The sequence below is a fragment of the Rutidosis leptorrhynchoides genome, chromosome 2 (assembly GCF_046630445.1).
Source record: "Rutidosis leptorrhynchoides isolate AG116_Rl617_1_P2 chromosome 2, CSIRO_AGI_Rlap_v1, whole genome shotgun sequence".
In the NCBI taxonomy this organism is placed as follows: domain Eukaryota; kingdom Viridiplantae; phylum Streptophyta; class Magnoliopsida; order Asterales; family Asteraceae; genus Rutidosis; species Rutidosis leptorrhynchoides.
In genome coordinates, this window is record NC_092334.1 from 428,603,106 (window position 1) to 428,614,310 (window position 11,205).

Below are 11,205 nucleotides of genomic sequence, written 5' to 3' on the forward strand. Positions count from 1 at the left end.
ATTATAAAAAAAAAAAAGTTTTTTATTTTTAGTTTACTTTTATTAAAATTCACTTTTGTAAAAATACGTTTTTAATTATTCGAAAACATAAAAAGAAAACAAAAATATAAATATTTTTAAGAATTTATTAAATATTTAAGTTTTGTAAAGTTTCTTTATTTGTATTTTATAAAAATATAAGTTTTATTTAAATATTTTGTGTTTATTTAGAACATAAAAAAAACCAAAAAAAAATTAATATATATATAAATCTATTTTTAAGATATTTTTAAAATTATAAAGTAGTTCTATTTTTATTTTAGTTTTTAAATATAAGTTTTTATTATATAAATATTTTTATTTAAATAGAAAATATAAGACAGAATAAAAAAAAACGCGTCGAATTTTAATCAACCTGTCAGTTGAAAATTGGTACCCCGCGATTCGCGGAGTTTGCAGCCTCGAATACCGCAACTCGCGGAGCCTCCCTGACACACGTGACAGAACCCTAATTTTGCATTAATTACGGATTTTATTATTATTATTATTAATAAACCCTAATTAGTTTAATTATTATAATTAGTTTAAGTTTTTAAATTAAATTGTATTTTAAATTTTAATTAGTTTTAAATAAATTAATAGTTTTATAAAATAAATAATATAAAAATAATATTTTTTGTAATTTTTACAACTTTTTGTATATTTTTATATTTTGTCCCTTTTTAATAGTTTTAGCGTAACTTTTGTATTTTTCGCTCGTATTTAGTTTTAATTCATAGTTTTTGCCATAGTTATTTTTATTTATAGATTTTTAGGCTTTGGCGTAAAATCCCTTAAGTGTTTTTCTTTAGACTAAGATTTAGGTACTTTAGAATTTTGCGACACCTTTTTAAGTTTTAGTTTCTTTTTAAGTTATTGCCATTTGGGATATAGTTTTTCTTGTAAGCTTTAATTTTTTTAGACACCTTTTACTATGTATCAATTATCATTCCAATTAGTAATCTCAATTTGCGATTATAATTTTAAGTTAGTGATAGTAATAAGGTTGGGTTAGTCTAGTGTTTTTAAGTTCTATAAGTCACTCTTTTTCTTTCTTATTTTTATTTTTCGATCTTTTTCCGACACGCTCTTTTTCTTTCTTATTTCTCGTCATTCTAGTTTTTAGGACATAGATTTTTATTCTACTTCTTATCTAAATTTCTTAAAATTACGAAAATTTATTTTAAGTAGTTAAATTGATAGACATCAAAATTTTCTGGTTCGTAGTAATAGTTGGATTTGTACGTGGACCGGGTTATTGGAGCCAAACAGTCCTCAATTATATTGAGACCAAACGAATCCTGCCCCTCTGCTGTATCTTTTGGCTATTCGAAACGTGGGCAAAATCAGAAAAGTCTATTAATTGGATAACTTATATAATTTTTCTTTCCTTTTAAAAACTAATAGGATATTCAGTGAATGCACCGAGCAAGACGTTCACCACCTTTTGTACGTTCACCACCTGTAACTAGATCAAGACATTTAGCAAATATTACCGCCGTTGATTTTTCTTTAGAATCGTCATCCAGTCGACCAAGTACTCCAGTTCAAATTTCCGATAATCCATTTTTTGAACCCGACCTCACAATTGAGAATCCGGAGAATATTCAGGGACGATTCATAGATCCTGAACCACTAAATTTTCCTCCGGAACCACCAATCATTCAAACAGAGATTGTTGAGGAACGAATCATTAAATCATAATCCTCTAGTGATTCCGATTCAACAAATTCAATTATGGAAGTAACAGAACCTTTAAGTATGGAAGACCGAATGAGAGCTAAACGCACTGGCCAAGGTCACGCAATTACTCATCCTGACATTAATGTGCCAGATTATGAAATTAAAGGACAAATTCTACACATGGTGACTAATCAATGCCAATTTAGTGGTGCACCGAAGGAAGATCCAAATGAACATCTTCGTACCTTTAATAGGATCTGCACACTATTTAAAATCCGAGAAGTAGAAGATGAACAAATATATCTCATGTTATTTCCCTGGACTTTAAAGGGAGAAGCCAAAGATTGGTTGGAATCGTTACCTGAAGGGGCGATTGATACATGGGACGTTTTAGTTGAAAAATTTCTTAAACAATTCTTTCCGACATCTAAAGCCGTAAGACTTCAAGGAGAAATTGTTACGTTCACACAGAAACCGAATGAAACTCTATATGAGACGTGGACTAGATTTGGAAAGTTGTTGAGAGGATGTCCGCAACATGGTATAGACACCTGTCAAATAGTACAAATATTCTACCAAGGATGCGACATCACTACAAGGAAAGACATCGATATAGCAGCTGGTGGTTCCATTATGAAGAAAACCGAAACTGATGCTTATAAAATTATTGATAACACTGCTTCCCACTCACATGAGTGGCACCAAGAAAAAGATATCGTTAGATCATCTAAAGCAGCTAGAGCCGATTCTAGCCATGACTTAGATTCCATTTCCGCAAAGATAGATGCTGTCGAGAGACGAATGAAAAAGATGACTAAGGATATTCACTCAATACGAATTAGTTGTGAGCAGTGTGGAGGACCACATTTGACAAAAGATTGTCTCAGTATTGAATTAACAATGGAACAAAGAGAGAATATTTCATACATAAACCAAAGGCCTGGAAATAATTATCAGAATAATTATCAACCGCCAAGACCTATTTACAATCAAAATCAGAACTATAACCGAAATATTCCATACAACAACCAACAAGGTCCTAGCAATCAACAAGTATCTAACAATAATTACAATCAGCAAAGACCTAATTTTCAAAATAAACCACCACAACAAACCGATGATAAAAAGCCGAATTTAGAAGATATGATGACGAAGCTAGTTGAAACTCAAACGCAGTTTTTCACATCTCAAAAACAAACCAATGAACAAAATGCTCAAGCATTTAGAAATCAACAAGCTTCTATTCAAAACTTGGAACAAGAAGTAAGTAACCTAGCAAGGTTAATAGGTGAAAGAAAACCGAGAAGTTTACCTAGTGATACAAATGCTAACCCCCGGAATGAAACAGCTAAAGTCATTACCACAAGAAGTGGTACAACACTTAAACCACCTGAAATACCTGTAACTTCTGATGAAGCTATTCCTACTCCACAAGAACCACAACCTGATCAAGATAAGGAAAAAGAACCGGTAGTTGAAAAGCTTAATGAAGATAACACAGTTAAGGCTAAACCTTATGTTAAACCATACCAACCACCACTTCCTTACCCGAGTAAAATGAAGAAAGAGAAACTTGAAGCCGAGCAATCCAAATTCTTGGATATGTTTAAACAGATAAATGTAAATCTTCCTTTCATTGATGTAATTTCAGGAATGCCCAGATATGCTAAATTCTTGAAAGATCTAATCTCGAATAGAAAGAAAATGGAAGAACTCTCGGCTGTTACTATGAACGCTAATTGTTCAGCAGTGCTGTTGAATAAGATACCAGAAAAATTATCTGATCCAGGAAGTTTCACAATTCCATGTTTTCTGGGTAGTCTTAGTTCAATAGAAGCATTGGCAGACTTAGGTGCTAGTATAAATTTAATGCCGTATTCACTATACGCTAAACTAGACCTTGGAGAATTGAAACCAACTAGAATAAGTATACAACTAGCCGATCGATCAATAAAATATCCTAGAGGGATAATGGAGAACATGCTAGTTAAAGTTGGTACTTTAGTATTTCCAGTAGATTTTGTTGTTCTGGACATGGAAGAAGATTCTCAAGTTCCTCTCATATTAGGAAGACCATTCTTAAACACGGCTAAAGCAATGATAGACGTGTTCGGTAAGAAATTGACCCTAAGTATAGAGGACGAGAGTGTTACCTTTTCAGTTGATAGAGCAATGCAACAACCACAATCTGCAGATGATACATGTTATTATATTCAAACTATAGATGCACATGCAGAATTGTTAGAAGAATTTCCAGAATTACAAGGAACAGGAGAATGTTCTTTAGGAGAAGGAACAGAACAAATTGATGAAGCTGAACTGTTAGCTACACTTATAGCTAATGGATATGAACCAACAACAGAAGAAATTCAAGTGCTAAAAGAAGAAGACAAATATCGATATAAATCATCGATAGAAGAACCTCCGAAATTAGAGTTAAAGCCACTTCCAAACCATTTGGAATACGCTTATTTACATGGTGAATCTGAATTACCTATAATAATATCGTCTTCTCTTACTGAAAATGAGAAATCACAACTCCTTTCTGTGTTGAAAGCTCATAAACCAGCCATTGCATGGAAGATTCATGATATTAAAGGAATAAGTCCTTCGTATTGCACACATAAAATCCTTATGGAAGAAGGTCATAAAACGTATGTGCAACGCCAACGAAGACTAAATCCTAATATGCAAGATATAGTTAAGAAAGAGATTATTAAACTGCTAGATGCAGGTTTAATATATCCAATTTCTGATAGTCCATGGGTAAGCCCAGTTCAATGCGTGCCTAAGAAGGGTGGCATGACTGTTATTACAAATGAGAAAAATGAGCTTATTCCTACTAGGACTGTAACAGGATGGCGTGTGTGTATTGATTATAGAAAATTAAATGACGCCACCAGAAAAGATCACTTTCCCTTATCTTTCATTGATCAAATGTTGGAAAGATTAGCCGGAAATAGTTATTATTGTTTTCTAGATGGATTTTCCGGATATTTTCAAATTCCAATAGCACCCGAAGATCAAGAGAAAACCACATTCACGTGCCCTTATGGTACTTTTGCTTACAAACGCATGCCATTTGGACTTTGCAATGCCCCTGCAACCTTTCAAAGGTGTATGATGGCGATTTTTCACGACATGATAGAAGAATGCATGGAAGTTTTCATGGATGACTTTTCAGTCTTCGGTGATACATTTGAATCATGTCTAGCTAATCTTGAACGAATGCTTATTAGATGCGAACAATCAAATCTAGTACTTAATTGGGAGAAATGCCATTTCATGGTTAAAGAAGGCATCGTTCTTGGTTATAAAATTTCAAAGGAAGGAATTGAAGTGGATAGAGCTAGAGTAGATGTAATTGCTAAACTTACACATCCAACCAATGTTAGAGGAGTTAGGAGTTTTCTAGGGCATGCCGGTTTTTACCGACGTTTCATAAAAGATTTTTCTAAAATTGCCACTCCTATGAATAAACTCCTAGAAAAGGATGCTCCATTCATCTTTTCAGATGAATGTATCAAATCTTTTAATATTCTTAAAGAGAAACTCACTAATGCGCCGATCATGATAACACCAAATTGGAATCTACCGTTTGAATTAATGTGCGATGCAAGTGATTTTGCAATGGGAGCCGTTTTAGGACAAAGGATTGAAAAACGATTTCAACCTATATATTATGCTAGTAAGACGTTACAAGGAGCACAAACGAATTACACAACTACTGAAAAAGAACTCCTTGCTATTGTCTCTGCTTTTGACAAATTTCGTTCATATCTCGTTCTAGCAAAAACGGTGGTCTATACCGACCATTCTGCTCTTAGATACCTATTTTCGAAACAAGATGCTAAACCAAGATTAATCCGTTGGATCTTACTCTTACAAGAGTTTGATATTGAAATCCGAGATAAAAGAGGAGCAGAAAATCTCGCCGCTGATCATCTTTCTCGTCTTGAAAATCCCGAATTAGAAGTTCTAAATGAATCGGCCATACAAGACAACTTTCCTGATGAATATCTATTGAAGATAGATTATAATGAAATACCATGGTTTGCAGACTATGCAAACTACTTAGTATGTGGATTCCTTGAAAAAGGATTATCGTACCAAAAACGAAAGAAATTCTTCAGTGATATAAAACACTATTTCTGGGAAGATCCACATTTGTTTAAAAGTTGTCCAGATGGAATAATACGCCGATGTGTATTTGGAGATGAAGCTAGTAATATTTTAAACCATTGTCACACAGGACCAACAGGAGGGCATTATGGGCCTCAACTAACAGCAAGAAAAGTTTACGATGCTGGCTTCTATTGGCCTACAATTTACAAAGATGTACACCTTCTTTGCAAATCCTGTGATGCTTGTCAAAGGGCCGGAAAAATAAGTCAACGTGATGAAATGCCACAAAATGTCATACAAGTATGTGAAGTATTTGACATTTGGGGTATTGACTTTATGGGTCCATTTCCAAAATCTCATAATAATCTCTATATTCTCGTAACCATTGATTATGTATCTAAATGGGCGGAAGCACAAGCTCTCCCAACTAACGATGCACGAGTTGTAGTCAACTTTTTAAAACGTCTTTTTGCAAGGTTTGGAACACCGAAAGCTTTAATAAGTGATCGGGGTACTCATTTCTGTAATAATCAACTTGAGAAAGTTCTTAAAAGATATGGAATAACTCATAAAATCTCCACCGCATATCATCCACAAACAAGTGGACAAGTTGAAAATACCAACCGAGCTTTAAAACGTATTCTAGAGAAAACCGTAGGATCAAATCCGAAGGAATGGTCCATTAAATTGGAGGATGCACTCTGGGCTTTTAGAACAGCCTACAAAACTCCAATTGGAACCACACCTTTTAGACTTGTTTATTATAACACCCCATATTTTTTTTTTTTATACAGCGGAAGACCAATTTAACTAGTATATAAGTTAAAAATGTATATATACATATATAATCCACTTAATGAAAAACATGTTAATAAATAAACGACCGGGTGTTATATTAAAACGTAAATACAACTTTAATAGAAAAGATACGACATCAGAGTTTCCGACTTTGTCAAACATATCTTCCAACATCCCATCTTCACCCTGATAACTAGCATACAACAAATCCATAACCTGCAGGGAAGATGTGGGGAATTAGCACGAAGCTAAGTGAGTGCAACTAACTATAGGCAATAGTATACAGGAACCTTCATACTACTCATGTCACATAGTCTAACACACAAACATCACCCAAGTGCCGTCTACAGAGACTCTGGCGGCTCAGCCAAACCATTAACCACCAGCTGATCGGACTGGGGCTTACCAGAAGTTCCTCCACCACCGTATGTATTCCACACGCGACGGACGCGTCATTCACATATATATACACCACGGCTTTCTAGGCCACCACATGAGGAACCCAACCCGCAGGTTGATCTCTCCTATCGAGGCCACCACACAATAGGGACGCACTGGACTCCAGCAGACAAGCATCAACCAACATGCAGTCATCACAATATACTAACTATCCACACCAATAAGTATATCTAACAAGCATGGCAGTCATGATATAACATCCTACTATATACTATATTCTCCAGTTAGTCCCACTCACAGATACCGGCATCACTCGGTAGTCTAATATCACCGAGTCTTTTCCTCGTCTGTATCACCTGAAAACAATACTCACAAGTTAGCAAATCATATTCCAAATGCTAACAATATTATAATCACAATATATATACATATATACATACGCACATATTCCATCAATATACAAACTGGCATCATAACGGCTAACAATCAACACTTAGGTAAAATATTCTGCCCTGGACACACAGTCGGTCGACTGTCTCCTCAATCGGTCGACTGACGTAGACAGTCGGTCGACTGTTGACACAACCGGTCGACTAACTTTCTCAATCGGTCGACTTATTTAGTATTTACACAATCGGCCGAAAGTCAAACTCAGTCGGTCGGTTCACTCGCCAGTCGGTCGGTTCAACCCTCAGTCGGTCGACTGTCGATCGACAGTCGGCCGACTGTATTCATCTTCCTCAGAAACTGAACAAAGGCTACGGACTTCACGATGAAATCCTCAAATCTCAATCTAGAGCTCGTTTTAAACGCCAAAAATCGACCACAACTCGTTCACTACTTGTTATAGACTCAAAACCCACAACAATTTGACCATAACAACACTTAAATCACTAGTTTTGACACAAATTCAAGCTTTTTACAAAACCCACACAAAACTATGAATTTAACATCGAATTGAACACAAAAATACATGTTACTTACCTTGTTAGAATCAGTAGACAACAAAGAACACGATTCTAAGATCAATTTGAGCTCAAGAACAAGGATTAAGGATTAGGGTTTGGTAGGTGAAGGAGATGAAGTACGGAGTGTGATTTGGGAAGAATCTGGAAAATGCAAGAAATGGCAACACTAAGCATCATATTTGGGTTAAATTCCCACACTGAGCAACACACGGGTATTTATCAGTTATCTGATATCTTTCGTACTTAATTTGACTGCCCTAACGGAGTCCAAATTAAATAAACAAACTTGTTCTGTGACCCTTGTCACATACTGGTCCTATCCACATCATTAAATAATACAAAATATAAAATTAGAATAAAAGCATATAATAACACCACACAACCTGAGGGCAAAATAGTAATCTAACAGCTAGGCCCGCTTCGAGGGTGTTACAAATCTACCCCCCTTAAAGAGATTTCGTCCTCGGAATCTGCTAAGTCATAGCCAACACGGGTCACAGGGAACAAATACCAACACAATTGGTCACACCGGTAGCTACACCAAAACACATCCTAAGATAACAAGCATTACCAAGGTTCATTAGTTTTCTCATCTGCCAACCTATAAGCGAAAATCATTAATTTAAATACTCACCGTCACTAAGTCAATGCTAACCCTTTCTGTTACGACCAACTCCAATCATGCAACACACATTCAGATAATTTATCCCGCAATTGTCTATAGCATCACAATTATCGCTCGAAAGGGTAACCAAGTACCAACAATCAACTGTTTAACAAGGCCGCGCACGTCATCTTTTATCCTAGCACTATGCTAAGAGGATAACGATTAAATAATTCAACACTAGATGCAATCAACATTCATTCAAATACAAGACAACCCAAACGTATAATATAGACCCATCATCAACTTAATTGACTTCCACAAAAAGTTTCACGTCAAACTGTCACTACACCCCACTTTCTGAAGATACCAACGGTTATATACTGTCAATTTCATTGAATCGGACTGATCCATCAAATTTCGAGATTACCCATAAAGTTAACCCATTAAATCTTATATTCAGTTTATTCTAAGTCATCAGTCTGTTGTCATCGTGTCACATGAAAACGCAACTCGGTTAAGCCCACAATTCTACATCACTAAATCAACAAAGGTCATGGGTATTACAAATCACCAAAACGGGACACAACGTAACCTAAGTCAAATCATGTCCTACGGTCATATGCCTTACAAAGCTCCGTCCATTCTCGTAGGTCAAAAGCTAACTTATCGGTCTAAGGCCAAACACATCATCTGCTAGTCTACTATCCAAGTGTCGAGACCCGCTATATGCCGATCTGCAAACTTACTTACTTACATTACACGATATCCGAATTGTTCCTCACATTCTGGTCTAGAAAACAGTCTTTACCACGAGCTAAAGAAGTTCAATGCTGAAAACCTACCGCTATCTAATAACTGAAAAAGTCTAATTTCGTCTGAATTTCAAACTTGATCTATCAATAATCTTACGAAATACCACGAAAATTCCATCTCATGTCTAGGTTTTACACACTAACTCTCGAGTCACTACTAATGACCCACAACATTATATCTGTCAATCATGATTTGAGGTTATTCTCGAGTCACTTTCATCGAATTTCCTAGATCAACTCACTCTAAAACACTGAATAATGGCTATCATTTACCTTAGAATACACAAACTTAGCTAATTTCATCACTACAACACAGCCAAATCAACTCGAATTACACTGATTTACCCAAATTCCGTAATTTAATACTTGTTTCAATCCTGATATTTAAGAATTTCGTTGAAATTCGCTTATCTGGTTCAATGTTCCCCAATTATTCAACAACTAAATCGTTATTCTGATCAACTCAATCATAGTTGAAATGATTACCAACCCAATTTCAAATCAATTCAATCATTACATCACAAATCTTGAGTAAAGAATAATCGTCCACACATTCTTAATGTAATTATCCAACTATTAATTTCCTCAAGTAACATCAATACACATGCCCAACACTGCTACAGTTACATCAGAAAAATCGTCACTTGGTTAAAGTGCTACCAGAGCCCGCAATTAAATACCTAGTTCAAATTTGATATTTAAGGGTTTCGTCATAAATCACTTATCTAAGTTGATACTTACCCAAAATTCATCACTTAAAACCTGATTTTATTCATATCATCATCATTAGAAGAAACACTTAAAAATGCAATATTAAATCAACATTAATCATTCGAATCATGGATTTCAAGTCAACGGTATCCACCCCACAAGCAATAAACATCCATCTAACAATTGAGTCCGTCAAATGATATCAATACACGCGTTTGACACCACTGAAACTATCTCTGCATCGACTTTATTTTGCTTTGAACTTCATCAGAACTCAAAACTAAGACTTATTCGATCATCAATAGCCTAGGTTCAAATATTGTTCAACTAACATTACTATGTTGAAAAAATCTACTCTCGGTCAACAGTTCATCGAAAATCACAATCATCGTCAAACAACACCCGATCTAACACTCGTTACATCTCTTCCGACTCTCAAAACTACTGTATGATTCACTACAATGTATTTTCGTTGGCCAGACGTAATACATCATTCTAAATCACACTTTCATTTCGAGTATTTCAGAACAAGATCTTAATAGAATTCATCAATAAAACACGGTCTATTTTCTGAAGTCACCGTTAGTTATAAATTTCTACTATATCCCAACTAATAGATTTTACAATCTAAGACTATCAAAACAGCAATAAGTCTTGTAGGTAAACAAGTAACTCTGTTCCAGCTCGATCTTAATTCTACTAATTCCTCTTTAGCAACCATAATTGAAAATCCGACCCAACATTCAATAAACTATACCTACTTACTTCGTCTTATTTGCAAATACTATTATTGTCCGTCCTCGACCTTGCATTCAAATCTTTAAAAGATAAGATATTCACATTAGTCACTATCGAAATTTAGATCAATGATTCTACCTTAACAGTAATAAGATCACTGTTCTAATCACTTCTTCTGACCTAGTCAAGATTCATCACAATTCAGCTTGAACTGAATTCCTATTTCGATTAAAGTCTTCTCCACTTCCAAGAAAGTCACTAAACGAACGTCTCTTATACTGACATCTAATGAGTCACATCAATTCAAAAAAGTCAACAACTTCTCAGTACAACTCTACGAGTCCTA